The sequence below is a fragment of the Oryx dammah genome, unplaced genomic scaffold (genome assembly GCF_014754425.2).
Source record: "Oryx dammah isolate SB20612 unplaced genomic scaffold, SCBI_Odam_1.1 HiC_scaffold_5, whole genome shotgun sequence".
NCBI lineage: Eukaryota > Metazoa > Chordata > Mammalia > Artiodactyla > Bovidae > Oryx > Oryx dammah.
Window position 1 is genome coordinate 82,510,993 of NW_024070189.1, and position 18,368 is coordinate 82,529,360.

Consider the following 18,368-nt stretch of genomic DNA (forward strand, 5'->3'; position numbering starts at 1 on the left):
TTAGGAAGCCCTGTGGAGGTGGGAGGGGCTGACTCTCATCCGGTCAATGCAGTTTCAGTCGGTTCCACCTCTCACTTGAGACTTTCCTCCACGTCCCCAACCCCACCCCCCATCCCCACCCCCAACACCCAGGAGTTCACTTTGGGGGCTACTCTTCTGGTTCCAGGTGCAGAGTCCTGAGTTTTTGAGTGGTCTTTTAATACATTAATACTTTGTTTAGGGACTAACTACAGTTTGACTGAATACTGAAATCTCTCTGTATTTGCCAAACTTACTACTCTTTATTTAATTCAATAAATATGTGTTGCGGTATGTCTTGTTTCCCTGTGCATGAAATTTGTCTGTACGGTATGGAATCTAAAGTTTAAGTCTATATAGTTCTTACTCCCTTTGAAAACTCAATTCTAATAGTAAAGGTAAAAAGGATATGTTCATTTGACAAATATTTATTTATTGAGCTTCCTAATAGCCCACATGATGGTAGGTGCTAGAGGATGCAAAGAGTCGGACGCGACTGAGCGACTGAACTGAACTAAGGGGATGCAGAGATGAACTGGATGATGTTCTAACACTCAAGGACTCCTTCACAGCATGAAGAGAATTGGCAGTTCAGGCTGACAATTAGACTTGTTCCTGAACTCAACCAGAAGATCCCTAGGCCATGTTTGAATTTCTCATGTAAGCCGGGGAGGGTGTGAGCTTTTCAGACATCTTCACAAAAAGGTAAGCCTAAGAATTCATTTACTATCTCATAAACAATTACTTGAGGATTAAAGAACCTTAATGAATTGGTGGGACAGGGTTAAGGTCAATAAAAGGATGTTCTAGTTAGGGACAGACTGGAACTCCAACTCAAGTCACCATGTCTAATCTTACCCAACACTGTCCCCAGGTTTAAACCATTTATTTTGGGCAAAATGGAGATCAGATGTTTTGTGATGCCTACTTGTGCCCTCAATAGAGGTTTTTAAGTTCGGCAAGATCTTGCTGCTTCCAGAAGCAGGGGGTGGACCTGGGAGGGGCAGAACCATACACTCAGTTTTCACGGCAGAGATCCTGAAGAAGAATCCAGAGGTGCTTGCTTTGATATTAGTGTAATTGGAAACACACCCTAAATGTTAGACAAAACCTGAATGGTTGCTTTCATCTGAACTCCAGAAGAATGAAAGACTCTGGGTTAAGTACACTGCCCACTCCCACACTAAACACACGCACCTACTAAGTTCTCCCGGGGCTTTCCTTATGGCTCAGCTGGTAACGAATCCCTCTGCAACGCGGGAGACCTGGGTTCCACCCCTGGGTTGGAAAGATCCCCTGGAGAAGGGAAAGGCTACCCACTCCAGTATTCTGGCCTGGAGAATTCCATGGACTGTCCATGGGGTCATAAAGAGTCGGACAGGACTGAGCAACTTTCACTTTTCAGAGTTAACTGAACCTGTGAGACAATATAATCCAGTCCAGTGAATGTGGCAGAGCAGGATACTGTGTGTTTTGTGGCTGCAAACTGTAGTCTGCATGTGTTGGTGAGACTTCTGCTCTGTTTCCTGCTTTTTAAACTTTTTCGAAACCTCATTGCCATAAAATGACTTAGCACTTTTAAATCCTGAGTAGATCAGCAAAGACATTTATACCTGGTGCTTAAGCCAAAATGAAGACTCTCCTTTGCTTATAGAAGTTGAATGGCTTTTAATGATGGTTCACAAATAGTCTCCTGGGGGATGCTGGGATTCTAAAAGAAAGTCTAAAGGACTTTTTTAAAGTTAGTGTACAAATTAATAAACCCCACATTTCCCTACAAATTCCTTAAATTATTTTCTCTTATACTGCTCTGGTGCTGTTTAGTCACTAAGTCATGTCTGATTCTTCTGTGACCCCATGGACTGGAACTCACCAGGCTCCTCTGTCCGTGGGATTCTCCAGGCAAGCATACTGGAGTGGGTTGCTATTTCCTCCTCCAGGGGATCTTCCTGACCCAGGGATCGAACTCATGTTGTGTGCATTGCAGGTGAATTCTTTATCACTGAGTCACCCTGCTTTAACCATACTGTTTTAACCTACTTCAGATAATTCTAAACATGCCAGCTGAGGTTGTTTGGGGTTCTTCATAAAGGACAGTGTCAGGTAGAAGATAAGTCTGTGATCGTCATCCTACCAGAAACCATAAATTCCATGTTAGTACGGAAATAAAGTCATATTAAGCACGTGTGTTGTGTTACAGTTTTCTCTGCTTACAAGTGAACAAAAACAAAGAGAACTTGAGCAAAAAACTGAAGGGTGGAGGCCCTTGTAGGAGAATAGTCAAGCACGGCCTTGAGTGCAGGGGAGAGTGGGCAGCAAGCCTTGCAGTGGCACAACCAGGGCATCCCTGGGGACATCAGTGAACCCAGACAGTCAGGGGCTTTCTCCTCAGAGGGCTTGCTGCTTCAAATACTTCTTGGTCAAAAGGTACCTCCTGGGGAAGAGAAACAAATTGTCCCTCTTTGCTCAGGGTTCTGCTCTGGACTGGTCAGCCATTCTTGTGGGACAGAACCGTGCACCAGAAACGAGACTTAGGAGAACCCAACCATCTGGGAACACTAGGAAGTTCTTAAGGAGAAGTGAGGAGGGAGGAGGCGGGTGGTGAGGAGAGTGGTTCACTGCCCACTACACATTGCCTTTAATATAATAACCACGTGTTACAATTAAAGTCAAGCTTTGTTTATTTTCCATAGCATAGCAATGAACACATTGTTGTGTTCCTTCCTAATACTCTATTTCCAAGATTTTAAAAAATTAAGGCTTGGTGCCGTGATATGAGTCAGAGGCATGACCAAAGGGAAAATAGAGGATGAGCCTGGCATCTTAATATGCAGTGGGAGACATTGAGAGACAGACAACTTGCAATTACTATACACATACAAGCAAAGACAGATCTCTTATTTAATTAGCTTTTTTAAAAGAATTTTAAAAAAATTTAAAGTTCTCAAATGTATCTTTATTGTTCCATGCCATGGATATTAATTGGCTTCTATTCTTTATTATGTGTGTGTGTATACATATAGACACATGTACATATATTTTGATATCACTGTCCTCCATCTCATCCAAAAATACTATCTACAGTCTTTCTAAATATGAAGATGGAAAGTCATAATTAACAATGCCTATATTACGCACATAAATACAGCTGTTGGAATCACTAGTTTGGTAGCCTGTGCTTGTTTAAAAATCTATTTTTTTTTTTTTTTTTTTTTTTTGCTCACATGACTGTCCTAAGTCTGTTTCCTATAGCTGTATAGTATATGGGTATGATACATCTAATGCAAGTCCCGAGGTGAAAAGACTGTCAAAATGTTTTTTGGGAAATCCAGAGAAGAGCTCAGCATGCCTGCGATGATTCTAGATTTGAACACCTCATTACTAGGAAGGGGACTGTGTCAGCCCCCTCCATCTGCAGTTCCTGGTATTGTTAGAAACTGTAGGCCTGCACAGATAGTTTCCCGCCTGGTTAATAAGTTGTCTTCATTTCTAGACATATAGGCAAATGTTTCTTTCTCTCCCAGAACTCATTTATTTGGCTGAACCAGGTCTTCATTACAGTATGTGGGTGGCATGGAAACTCTTAGTTGCAGCATGTGGGATCTAGTTCTCCAATCAGAGATGGAACCCGGCCCCCTGAACTGGGACCCGGGCCACCATGGAAAACCCTCCCAGAATTTAATATGTATGGGAGTCCTGGAAATCCTTACTCCGGACTGCAACAAGCACTTATAGTTCACAAGAATAAATGATGATGTCATCCCTTGAACTATTTATCTCCTTATCATCCCATCAGCTGGGATTTATTTTTTTTATAGTTCTCTAAAAAGAATTGACTTTTTTCCCCATTATTTAGTAACAGAAAAAAAAAAAAAAGCCTAATTTACTCCCTCTGTCAACCTCAACCCACAGACTGTGAAAACACATTAGTCACTCAATTTACAACTCTGAAGGAAAACAAAACACCAACTAGAAAAATAAATGTATCAAAGCAAATGCTCTGATTCTTAGATCATCAGATTATTCCAACACAGTTGATATATCTGTATCTCAACTGCCAGACTGAAATCCCAGATACCTGGGGTAACAGAGCAAAAGGAAGGGACCATGCTCTTCTGGGAATCTGCAGTGCCCAGTCTTGGAGTCTCTAGGTCTGCACATAATGTTCCCCTTCTCCCACAGCCTTATTTCTGCCCTTTGTTCTTGCAGCATCTTCCAGCGGGGTGTACAAAGAAAGTGGTTTGTAGACAAGCAGGCCTGGATTCCAGCCGCTCCTCACAGCCGCTGCTGTGGGGCTCTGACTACCCTATTCTTGGTGTTTCCTTCTCCCTTAAGCTGGAGGCAACCACGATTGGTCCAGGACCGTGGCAGGATGGTAAGCAGTAGCATCAGTGGCAGTGGAAGGGAGGGACCACTGCAAGTGATGGTGTCTGCTCGTGCTGTGCCCCGGGGTTCTCCCCTAAGACACCTTTGCGCCACTGGGGACGCAGGTACAGTAAGTGCCACCCTGAGAAATTCAACAGTTGTTCCTCATTCCACAGAATACTGAGACTTAACATTTAAGAAGACAGTGGGAGATGGGGAGGGAGGTACCCTCTTCTGGCATTTCCTCATCTGTGTGGTACTGCAGAGACAGACAGAAATTTGCTCAGTCATGTCTGACTCTTTGCAACCCCACAGACCATAGCCTGCCAGGCTCATCTGTTCATGGGATTCTCCAGGCAAGAATAGGGGAGTGGGTTGCCATTCCCTTCTCCAGAAGATCTTCCCAACCCAGGAATCAAACCTGGATCTCCCACACTGCAGACAGATTCTTTACTATGTGAGTCACCCGGGAAGCCCAGTGCTGCAGAGAAATGCTTAGAAAGGGCTTACAGGCTAAGAGGTATGGATGCTTCTGCCCTTCGGGAGGCTGCAACGGTGTGGCCACAGGAGTCCAGGGACCCATTTTCTTCTAAGGAGCAGTGCCACCTTTCCACCCCAGGGTGCTGTGCAAATATTCTCCTTTTCATGCCAAGTGCTGGCGGCACTGTAGCCTCTAGGACACCTTGTGTCCGGCTTTTAGCCAAGCATAGGCAGTCTAGAGGGCTTGTCTGCCAATGCAGGAGACATAAGAGACCCAGACTCGATCCGTGGGTCTAGAAGCAACCCACTCCAGTTCTCTGGCCTGGAGAATCTCATGGACAGAGGAGGCGGGTGGGCTACAGTCCATTGGCTTGCAAACAGTTGGACACCACTGAAGTCACTTAGCACAACACAGGTAGTAGTCCAGAAAGCAGTATGGGGTACATCACTGTGATAAATGTCTAGGTACCCTGTGACCCGCAGTTCCCTCTCAGGGGGCACATGTGAGAGTATTCACCAAGGTCGGTGTTCAGAGACAGGAATCCATGCAATCAGGGTACCTGTCACAGGGGATGGGCGCTGATGTAGGAGATGACCACCGTGAAGTCCTGAGGAACAGATTAGACGTGCACACAGCAACGCTGTAGGTCTCCAAAGCTAGGCTGAGGAAAGGAAGGAAGAGACAGAACGAGGGCAGCATCCTGGCGTCACTTGCGCGGGTTAAAGACACAGGCGCACAGGGTAACCCTACTCCTTATAGTAGCACAGAAGACAAGACACATTTAGCACATCAAAATGGTTGCCTATGGTACTGCAAATAGAGGGGAATAGAGATCACAGGGAATAGAGGGATGGATGATGGATGGACGGTTGAATAGATAAATGAATAAATAAATATCCTCCCTGTGCAGAGGGACTGGGGATATGGTTGACTCAGGCTTTTGCTTCTGTATTCCTAAATAGAAAATTATTTCTATGGGCATGACTTAAAAATATATATATTTATTTATTATTTTGGTTACTCTGGATCTTAGTTGCATCAAGTGAACTCTTAGTTGAGGCATGTGGGATCTAGTTCCCTGTCCAGGGATTGAACCTGGGCTTCCTGCATTAGAGGCACAGAGTCTTAGCCACTGGACCACCCAGTGAAGTCCCTCGGCATGACTCATAAAAGACTGGGAAGCAGCTATTCTAGGTAATTCAAACCATTTCCTTAGAAGTTATCAGAAGGAGCAATGCATAGCAATTCAACAGCAATTCAATAGCAATTCAACAAAAGTTAAAAGTCAGACTAGGAGAGAAAAAATGTGTATCCAGGGCATTTTCCTCATAATAATTGTAGAAGAATAGTTTGTGAAGAGAGGCCATAACTTCAGCTGTGCCAGGTCTTAGATGTGGCACAGTGGATCTTAGATCTTTGTTGCGCCATGGGGGATTTTTAATTGCAGCATGTGAACTCTTAGTTGCCGCATGTGGAACCTAGTTCCCTGACCAGGGATCAAACCTGGGTCCCCTGCCTTGGCAACACAGTCTTAAAACACTGGATTACCAGGGAGGTCCCAAGAGAGTCCATAACTTTGAATTAAGGTGTTAAAACCACTAGTGCCATTCAGTTCAGTTCAGTTGCTCAGTCGTGTCCAACTCTTTGCGACTCCCATGAACCAAAGCATACCAGGCCTCCCTGTCCATAATCAGCTCCCAGAGTTTACCCAAACACATGTGCATTGAGTCGGTGATGCCAGCCAACCATCTCATCCTCTGTCATCCCCTTCTCCTCCCGTCTCAATCTTTCCCAGCATCAGGGTCTTTTCAAATGAGTCAGCTCTTCACATCAGGTGGCCAAAGTATTGGAGTTTCAGCTTCAGCATCAGTCCTTCTAATGAACACCCAGGACTGATCTCCTTTAGGATGGACTGGTTGGATCTCCTTGCAGTCCAAGGGACTCTCAAGAGTCTTCTCCAACACCACAGTTCAAAAGCGTCAATTCTTCAGCACTCAGCTTTCTTTATAGTCCAACTCTCACATCCATACATGACTAATGGAAAAACCATAACTTCGACTAGACGGACCTTTGTTGACAAAGTAATGTCTCTGCTTTTTAATATGACATCTAGGTTGGTCATAACCCTCCTTCCGAGGAGTATGCATCTTTTAATTTCATGGCTGCAGTCACCATCTGCAGTGATTTTGGAGACTTCAAAAATAAAGTCAGCCACTGTTTCCCCGTATATTTGCCATGAAGTGGTGGGACCAGATGCCATGATCTTAGTTTTCTGAATGTTGAGCTTTAAGCGAACTTTTTCAGTCTTCTCTTTCACTTTCACCAAGAAGCTCTTTAGTTCTTCTTCACTTTGTGCCATAAGGGTGGTATCATCTGCATACCTGAGGTTATTGATATTTCTCCCAGGAATCTTGATTCCAGCTTGTGTTTCTTCCAGCCCAGCATTTCTCATGATGTACTCTGCATATAAGTTAAATAAGCAGGGTGACAATATACAGCCTTGATGTACTCCTTTTCCTATTTGGAACCAGTCTGTTGTTCCATGTCTAGTTCTAACTGTTGCTTCCTGACCTGCATACAGGTTCTTCAAGAGGCAGGTTAGGTGGTCTGGTATTCCCATCTCTTGAAGAATTTTCCACAGTGTATTGTGATCCACACAGTCAAAGGCTTTGGCATAGTCAAGAAAGCAGAAATAGATGTTTCTCTAGAACTCTCTTGCTTTTTCAATGATCCAGTGGATGTTGGCAATTTGATCTCTGGTTCCTCTGCCTTTTCTAAATCCAGCTTGAACATCTGGGAGTTCATGGATCGTGTATTGCTGAAGCCTGGCTTGGAGAATTTTGAGCATTACTTTACTAGCGTGTGAGATGAGTGCAATTGTGTGGTAGTTTGAGCATTCTTTGACACTGCCTTTCTTTGGGATTGGACTGAAAAGTGACCTTTTCTAGTCCTGGGGCCACTGCTGAGTTTTCCAAATTTGCTGGCATATTGAGTGCAGCACTTTCACATCATCTTTTAGGATTTGAAATAGCTCTACTGGAATTCATTATCTAAATAATTATTTTTAAAATGACTTCCTTGATATTCAAGAAGATCATCAGGTGATCTAGGAAGTTTAAACTTATAGAATGTAGTTAGCAATAAGGATGGTATTTTCCCCTTAATACCGTTTTGCTGGTCCTCTCCCTTCTGGTGATGAGAGTTGTGTTACGTTTCTGATCCCCATCCCCTACTCGCTGTCTAGTCAAACATCTGAGAGGTGTGTCTGCAACCATCCCTTTAAAATCAGTTTGGTTTGCCTCAGCAGCATCCCTCCAGCTGGGCGCTAGGAAAGGGAAAGAATGCTATTTTGGCTGACCCTTGAGTGATCGGTAGGATTGAAAAGTCTGTTGATAAGTGGAAAGGACGTTCCAGGTGTAGGAAACAGCGTGATTGATGGCACAGACATAGGAATGTCCACGGCAGATACAAGAATGGGTCTGGAAATGAAGAAACTCCTCTGCAGCTGTGATGTTTGGTAGGCCCAGGCTCCTGCCGCAGCTCGGACTCTTCCAGCTATGATTGATCCAGTCTGGGAGCTTTCAAGTGTGCTCTTAACATTCTGTGGGCCTGCAGCCAGCAGCTTCTCCTTTAAACCTCACATGTTAAAAAAAAAAAAAAAAAAAAGTTAGTTACCGCCAAGTATGGTTTTCATTTTCACTTGAATAGTCTCAACTTCCCTCTGTCAGTGTTGCCAATTTTTAGGTGGGTGTGTCCATCTCTGCTAGATTCTTATTTGTTACATTTTATTTCTTTTCAATGTATTCCAAACCTTGAGATGTTTGTGTTACTATTGTCCCGGATACATGCATCTAACTTGCTGTGAAAGGGAAGTGATTTGTTAGTTATCCATTAGACAAGAGTAACAATTTCTCAGTTCCCAAAAGGTTGCAGTTCTCACACCAAGTGCCAAATGTTTAAAAGAGAAGATCCCTAAACACTTAAGAGTAATTTTTAAACCACTTTGCTGAGATACAATTCACATAAGATACAATTTACCCATTTGAAGTGTACAACTGAATGGCTTTTGGTATGTCATTAATATTTTTAAACTGTGTTAACATATATCTAACAAACTTCGCCATCTTCATCACTTTAAGTGTAAAATTTAGTGCCATTAATTACACTCATGATGTTATGCAACCATCACCACAATCTATTTCCAAACTTTCACCCCATAAACAGAGCTGTTTATAATCTTGCTGTGGTGTAATTAGGTCTAGACTAAAAGAGTTTGTTTATACTTATTAAGTAGTGTTTAAAATATCATACATTAACACATATATGTGGAATCTAGAAAAAATGGTACCGATGAAGCTGTTTGTGGAAGAGGAATGGAAAGGCAGACGCAAAGAACCGACTTGTGGACACAGTTGGGGAAGGAGAGGGTGGGATGAGTTGAGAGGTAAGGATTGACATATATATACTACCAGGGATAAAACAGACAGGCAGCAGGAAGCTGCTGTATAGCATAGGAGCTCAGCTTGGCGCTCTGTGACCTAGAAGGATAGGATGGGGGGTGGGGTAGGAGGCAGGCTCAAGAGGCTGAGGGGATACATGTACATAGTCAACTGATTCATGTTGCACAGCAGAAACCAACACGACACTGTAAAGCAATTATATTCCAATTGGGAAAAAGTGTTTAATATTATCAACCTCTCTTAAGATTCCCTACCCCAGGTATTCTTTCTTATAACCCTTCCTGCTGCCTGTTTGAGCTGGGAGCTCCAGCCTCGTGGTGAATCCCATCCATACCAGCAGGCAGGCTCATCTTCAAACCCAAAGGATGCATGGCTGGAGTTTCTTTCCCTCCTGGACGTCTCAGGGGCAGAGGAAATGGCACCAGGCATGTGGGCCAGACACCTTCAGATAAAAGCCCATCATTCTGCATGAGTCTATTCAGCCATTCCCTTTTATCTCTACCCCCGACTCCTATTTCCAACTCCCACAGACAGCCAGTTTCATGTGTTTAATGGGTATTATTTTGCTTTATGTTTTTGTAAAATGTCTATAGTTTTCTACTCCTGCCTTTCTGAGCTGTATAAGTAATCTAGACCTGGACCTAGATAAAGGGGTAAGGCTCCCCATCCTTGTTTCGAGACTACCACTGAAACCAGTCTTTCTCTGTATATCCTGGATATACACACACGCCTACTTACACCAAGGAAAAATATGCACATACCTCATCGCTAATGAGCTTGGCTTCAACTCTTTCATGAGCCATATATAACTTATAAGAGAAATTATAATCCAGTCACTGGTTCCTCTCTTTTAAATTCTAGGTTACTAGTCCAGAGGTTCTATGTCCCGTAAGGTTCTTCACTACAAGCCAACAGAAGGTGATTCTGACTTAAGCAGAGAAGTACCGTTCAGAGGAAGAGGCGATTCTATAGCTGCTATCCCCCTCCCCCCACAAACCCTGCAAGAAGGATGGTGCTCTGTCCCCGTGCCTTTGGGAAACTGAACGTTGATACCAGAATGGATTCTCCTGTCTTGCAATCAGTTCAGTTCAGTTCAGTTCAGTTCAGTCGCTCAGTCATGTCCGACTCTTTGCAACCCCATGAATTGCAGCATGCCAGGCCTCCCTGTCCATCACCAACTCCCAGAGTTTACTCAAACTCATGTCCATCGAGTCGGTGAGGCCATCCTACTATCTCATCCTCTGTCGTCCCCTTCTCCTCCTGCCCCCAATCCCTCCCAGCATCAGAGTCTTTTCCAATGAGTCAACTCTTCGCATGAGGTGGCCAAAGTATTGGAGTTACAGCTTCAGCATCATTCCTTCCAATGAACACCCAGGACTGATCTCCTTTAGGATGGACTGGTTTGATCTTGCAGTCCAAGGGACTCTCAAGAGTCTTCTCCAACACCACAGTTCAAAAGCATGAATTCTTCAGCACTCAGCTTTCTTCACAGTCCAACTCTCACTTCCATACATGACCACTGGAAAAATCATAGCCTTGACTAGATGGACCTTTGTTGGACAAGTAATGTCTTTGCTTTTTAATATGCTATCTAGGTTGGTCATAACCCTCCTTCCAAGGAGTAAGCGTCTTTTAATTTCATGGCTGCAATCACCATTTGCAGTGTTTTGGAGCCTCCCAAAATAAAGTCTAACACTGTTTCCACGGTTTCCCTATCTATTTGCCATGAAGTGATGGGACCAGATGCCATGATCTTAGTTTTCTGAATGTTGAGCTTTAACCCAACTTTTTCACTCTCCTCTTTCACTTTCATCAAGAGGCTTTTTAGTTCCTCTTCCCTTTCTGCCATAAGGGTGGTGTCATCTGCATATCTGAGGTATTGATATTTCTCCCAGCAATCTTGATTCCAGCTTGTGCTTCTTCCAGCCCAGCGTTTCTCATGATGTACTCTGAATATAAGTTAAATAAGCAGGGTGACAATATACAGCCTTGATATACTCCTTTTCCTTTTTGGAACCAGTCTGCTGTTCCATGTCTAGTTCTAACTGTTGCTTCTTGACCTGCATTCTGTTTTCTGACAGAATGTGGTCCACTGGAGAAGGGAATGGCAAACCACTTCAATATTCTTGCCTTGAGAACCCCATGAACAGTATGAAAAGGCAAAATGATAGGATACTGAAAGAGGAACTCCCCAGGTCGGTAGGTGCCCAATATGTTATTGGAGATCAGTGGAGAAATAACTCCAAGAAGAATGAAGGGATGAAGCCAAAGCAAAAGCAATACCCAGTTGTGGATGTGACTGGTGACAGAAGCAAGGTCTGATGCTGTAAAGAGCAATATTGCATAGGAACCTGGAATGTCAGGTCCATGAATCAAGCAAATTGGAAGTGGTCAAACAGGAGATGGTAAGAGTGAACGTCGACATTCTAGGAATCAGTGAACTAAAATGGACTGGAATGGGTGAATTTAATTCAGATGACCATTATATCTACTACTGTGGGCAGAATCCCTTAGAAGAAATGGAGTAGCCATCATGGTCAGCAAAAGAGTCCAAAATGCTATTCTTGTATGCAATCTCAAAAACAACAGAATGATCTCTGTTCGTTTCCAAGGCAAACCATTCAATATCACAGTAATCCAAGCATATGCCCCAACCAGGAATGCTGAAGAAGCTGAAGTTGAATGGTTCTACGAAGACCTACAAGACCTTTTAGAATTAACACCCCAAAAAGATGTCCTTTTCATTATAGGGGACTGGAATGCAGAAGTGGGAAGTCAAGAAACACCTGGAGTAACAAGCAAATTTGGCCTTGGAATACGGAATGAGGCAGGGCAAAAGCTAATAGAGTTTTGCTAAGAGAACGCACTGGTCATAGCAGACACCCTCTTCCAACAACACAAGAGAAGACTACACATGGTCATCACCAGATGGTCAACACCAAAATCAGACTGATCATATTCTTTGCAGCCAAAGATGGAGAAGCTCTATACAGTCAGCAAAAACAAGACCAGAAGATGACTATGGCTCAGATCATGAACTCCTTATTGCAAAATTCAGACTTAAATTGAAGAAAGTAGGGAAAACCACCAGACTATTCAGGTATGACCTAAATCAAATCCCTTATGATTATACAGTAGAAGTGAGAAAGAGATTTAAGGGACTAGATCTGATAGACAAGAGTGCCTGATGAACTACGGACAGAGATTCGTGACATTGTACAGGAGACAGGGATCAAGACCATCCCCATGGAAAAGAAATGCAAAAAAAGCAAAATGGCTGTCTGGGGAGGCCTTACAAATAGCTGAGAAAAGAAGAGAAGCGAAAAGCAAAGGAGAAAAGGAAAGATATAAGCATCTGAATGCAGAGTTCCAAAGAATAGCACGGAGAGATAAGAAAGCCTTCCTCAGAGATCAATGCAGAGAAATAGAGGAAAAGAACAGAATGGGAAAGACTAGAGATCTCTTCAAGAAAATTAGAGACACCAAGGGAACATTTCATGCAAAGATGGGCTCGATAAAGGACAGAAATGGTATGGACCTAACAGTAGATGCACTGGAGAAGGAAATGGCAACTCACTCCAGTGTTCTTGCCTGGAGAATCCCAGGGACGGGGGAGCCTGGTGGGCTGTCGTCTATGGGGTCACACAGAGTCAGACACGACTGAAGCAACTTAGCAGCAGCAGCATCAACAGTAGCAGATCTTAAGAAGAGGTGGCAAGAATACACAGAAGAAATATACAAAAAAGAGCTTCATGACCCAGATAATCACGATGGTGTGATCACTCACCTAGAGCCAGACATCCTGGAATGTGAAGTCAAGTGGGCCTTAGAAAGCATCACTACAAACAAAGCTAGTGGAGGTGATGGAATTCCTCCAGTTGAGCTATTTCAAATCCTAAAAGATGATGCTGTGAAACTGCTGTGCTCAATAAGCCAGCAAATTTGGAAGACTCAGCAGTGGCCACAGGACTGGAAAAGGTCAGTTTTCATTCCAATCCCAAAGAAAGGCAATGCCAAAGAATGCTCAAACTACCACACAATTGCACTCATCTCACACGTTAGTAAAGTAATGCTCAAAATTCTCCAAGCCAGGCTTCAACAGTACTTGAACTGTGAACTTCCAGATGTTCAAGCTGGTTTTAGAAAAGGCAGAGGAACCAGAGATCAAATTGCCAACATCTGCTGGATCATGGAAAAAGCAAGAGAGTTCCAGAAAAACATCTCTTTCTGCTTTATTGACTATGCCAAAGCCTTTGACTGTGTGGATCACAATAAACTGGAAAATTCTGAAAGAGATGGGAATACCAGACCACCTGTCTCGCAATGCTTTGGGTCAAATTCTGGATCTGCTGCATCTGATTGGCTAAACCTATGCCTGCAAAAAAAAAAAAAAAAAAAGGCTGGCTGGCTTTCTTAGCGTCTATAGTGGAAGGCAGAGAAGGTGATGGCACCCCACTCCAGTACTCTTGCCTGGAAAATCCCATGGATGGAGGAGCCTGGTGGGCTGCAGTCCATGGGGTCGCGAAGAGTCGGACACAACTGAGTGACTTCCCTTTCACTTTTCACTTTCATGCACTGGAGAAGGAAATGGCAACCCATTCCAGTGTTCTTGCCTGGGGAATCTCAGGGCCGGGGGAGCCTGGTGGGCTGCCATATATGGGATCACACAGATTTGGACACGACTGAAGTGACTTAGCAGCAGCAGCAGCAGCATAGTGGAAGGCAGACCCTGTCTCTTGCTAAGACTCAAATGGTGAGGAATTCCCCAAGCATAGAAAGACAGCTCAGAGTGAACAACCAAAAAAGTTACAGATGTTCCCTATAGGTAGGAAGCATCTGGTGTTCTGTACAGATCTGAGTCACAGCGTAATTTTATGTGACTTTGAAAAATACTCTAAAATGGTTTGTTGGCTTCCCTTTCCTTCTGTTGTTAAAAAGATACACTTGGGCAATTTCTTTAAAAAAAAAAAAAGGTAAAATTTCTGACATCAAAATCTCACAGTATTTTCGTCTTTTTCATATATACATTGCTGTGTTGAAATATAACTATGGACCAAGTCTTTTTATAGCAAACTTAGCTACAGCTTTTTTCCAAGATTCCAGTCAGATTCTTATTCTGACCCAATATTTACGGTTTTGTAATTTTCAAAGTTTGTTTTCTATTGTGTTTCTTCTTTTAAACTGGAAGAGTTAGATTTTCTTCTTCTTTTTTAAAGTACACAGCTTATATTACTACAAGGTAGAAAAAGAGAAAAAGTCAGAACAAGGGGAAAAAAATTTATTTTGTAACCAAATCCAAAGTTAACAAAGATTTTTATTAGTGAAACATCAATTTATCCAGATTGCATTATTTCCTAGGTAAATAGAATCATATTTCTTGCGTGTTAATAGCTAATATGTGTTTATTGACTAGTTAGAAGACTCAATCTATTTATTCTTTAAAGTCTCAAAATCTTAATTTGCTTCACTGATGTCCTATTTATCTGACATCTTTTTAATGAGTAATGCCATTTGGGCTGTCGCTGCTGTTTCACATTGAATGTATCCTCTCATCATTTCCTGTGGCTTTATGGCGAAAGATACTATATTTATATAATATACTATGCTATACTGATTTTTGTTTCTATCTCTGCTCTTAAAACTAATTGCCCCTAAAAATTTGCGAGAGAGACTCAGTGTGGGAATTAGGTACTATCAGACAATTGTCAGACTGACAATTGTCCATTACAAAGTAGATTGGATTCCAGACCTACCAGTTTCCTTGGACAGGGAAAAAAGATGTTTTGAGGTTTCATCCATGAAAGGCAGCATTGTTGGTGTGAGTGGTGGAGGTAATTTGTGTAATTTCCTTTCAAATTTTAGAAACACATGGCCCAGAATTCTGCTGAAGTCTATTCTTGTCTCTTCCTAGGACAGGCAAATGTCTCTAACCTCCCCTAGTCAGAGGATGTGGAAAGAAGCTGGTATGAGAGGGAAGGGAATGTCACCAGGAGGAAGGGCCGAGGTGTTAATTAGCTTTTCTTGGCTCACGCAGAGCCAGTGGCAAGCAGATGGCTGCACCTTTAATACCACCTTTTTTTTTTTTCTGTCCAGCAGGCAGTATCTTTTGGACAGGCAAATAGCATGCAGTTTTTTTTTTTTTCCTCTTCAGAATGTGGAAGTGGTGAAGAAACATACAAAGGGAAAAATCTAGATTTAAATGTTATATGTATCTAAGAAAAATAGACCTTATCTCTTTCCATCTTTTGCAATAAGGAGATGTGCCTTCATATTCTGAGAACAACTGAGAGTGATTTGTTCTATTACAAAAATCAGTCTAAACTAATCAAACTGTGCCTGGATGTCTGAAAGATAATCTGTAAAATGATAAAACCGGCTATGAAGTTCAAACTCAATACCACAGCATCTTGTGTTTGGAGAGAGGCTGGCTTGTGGACAACTGTCAGAAGGTTCAGCAGAGCATATATCAGAAGTACTGACACTGACCTCTGCCCTTGGACACTAGCAGTTTCTGTGGGGTGGGGACTGTGGCTTGATCATTTCTTATTTTCTTTTACCCTGGCCATAATGATATTCACTGGAAGTTTATGAAATGAAATGAAGTTATAGTAAGTCAACTGTATTATAGGCACTATTCAATATTTGTATAATTATTGACTTTATGTCAAGATAAACATTAGTAAGCATGACAAAGTTTAACAGTTTACATTTTGAAAATGTGGTATTGTAACAGGCACAGATTTTTCTCAGTGCTTTATATGCCAAATTAAATAACTTTCAAAACTGAGACGTTAATATCCTGATATCTGGTTTTGAGGAAGGGAAAGGAAAAATACTTACTAAGCATTGCCTATGTAACAGATATACTTTAGATACATTAACATATCCATTTTTTTCAACATCCCTATAGGGTAGTTTTCTCTGCTTTTTACAGATGAGGAAACGGAGGTTCACAGATGGTAATTGCTAGAGGTCATATAGTGACTGAGAAGGATACACACTCGGGTATGCCTATCTCTACTGTCCTGCTTTTACTTTCCCTGAACCCCAGTAGCTCCATCAGTCCCCCAATATTCTCAGTTTCATTTGTCCAGCGATTGGTCAAATCAGCCTACGCTGCCTCTGAAGTGGGCTTCCCAGGTGGCCCTAGTGGTGAAGAATCCACCTGCCAGCACAGAAGACGCGGGAGGTGCAAGAGAGACAGGTTGGATCCCTGGGTCAGGAAGATCCTCTGGGGGAGGAAATGGCAACCCGCTCCAGTATTCTTACCTGGAAAATTCAGTGAACAGAGGAGCCTGGTGGGCTACTGTCCATGGGGTTGGAAAGAGCTGGACATGACGAGCACGCAGGGCACCTCTATCTCTGAAGTAGTCTCCAAGTAGTCTTCACATTCTTTCTTGGCCCTGCCCCAATGACAGAAACCGATCTGGCATCCAGATCTTCAACTGCTTAGTGAAAGTGAAAATCGCTCAGTTGTGTTCAACTCTTTGCGACCCCATGGATATACAGTCCATGGAATTCTCTTGGCTAGAATACTGGAGTGGGTAGCCTTTCCCTTCTCCAGGGCAACTGCTTAACTCTTAAAACTAAATCACTTTTACAGCTTTAAAAGACAAATGGGAAGTGAAATAGTATATTGGTGATAATCCAGGACAAAAAAAATTAATTTTTTGGCTGCATGGAGTGGCACATGGAATCTTAGTTCCCTGATTAGGGATTGAACCTGTGGCTCCTATGTTGGAAGTGTGGAGTCAACCACTGGAACACCAGTGATGTCCCAGAGCATTAATTTAATCCTAATGTACAATTGTGCAATTCTACCAAATTTCCACACTTCACATTCACTTTGTTCTTGCTAATATGTGATACACATGTCACATTTTTGTATCTGCATTTGATATTTGGGACAGGTGATACATTTATGGTTCTCTTTCTCATTGCTTGGTATACCACACTCAGTTTTTAAAATATGCATTTTAGGGAGTACTCTGTCAGTCCAGTAGTCAGGACTCTGAGCTTTCACTACCAAGATCCAGGTTCAATCTCTGATTAGGGAGCTAAGATCCCTCAAGCCATACAGTGTGTCAAAATACACTTATATATATGTATGATATATATATGTATACATGCATTTTTATTATGTTTAAAATTTATTTACTTTTTAATTGAAAGAACTGGTATGGACCTAACAGAAGCAAAAACATATTAAGAACAGATGGCAAGAATACAAAGAAGAAGTATACAAAAAACATCTTCATGACCCAGATAATCACAATGGTGTGATCACTCACCTAGAGCCAGACATCCTGGAATGTGAAGTCAAGTGGGCCTTAAGAAGCATCGCTATGAACAAAGCTAGTGCAGGTGATGTAATTCCAGTGGAGCTATTTCAAATCCTAAAAGATGATGCAGAGAAAGTGCTGCACTCAATATGCCAGCAAATTTGGAAGACTCAGCAGTGGCCACAGGACTGGAAGAAGTCAGATTTCATTCCAACCCCAAAGAAAGGCAATACCAAAGAATGCTCCAACTACCGCACAACTACACTAATCTCACATGCCAGCAAAGTAATGCTCAAAATTCTCCAAGCCAGGCTTCAACAATACGTTAACTGTGAACTTCCAGATGTTCAAGCTGGTTTTAGAAAAGGCAGAGGAATCAGAGATCAAATTGCCAACACCACTGGATCATCGGAAAAGCAAGACAGTTCCAGAAAAACATCTATTTCTGCTTTTTTGACTATGCCAAAGCCTCTGTGTGGATCACAACAAACTGGAAAATTCTGAAAGAAATGGGAATACCAGACCACCTGATCTGCTTTCTGAGAAATCTGTATGCAGGTCAGGAAGCAACAGCTAGAACTGGACATCGAACAACAGACTGGTTCTAGATACGAAAGGGAGTATGTCAAGGCTGTATATTCTCACCCTGCTTATTTAACTTATATTCAGAGTACATCATGAGAAATGCTGGAGTGGATAAACCTGAAGTTGGAATCAAGTGCCGGGAGAAATATCAATAACATCAGATACGCAGATGACACC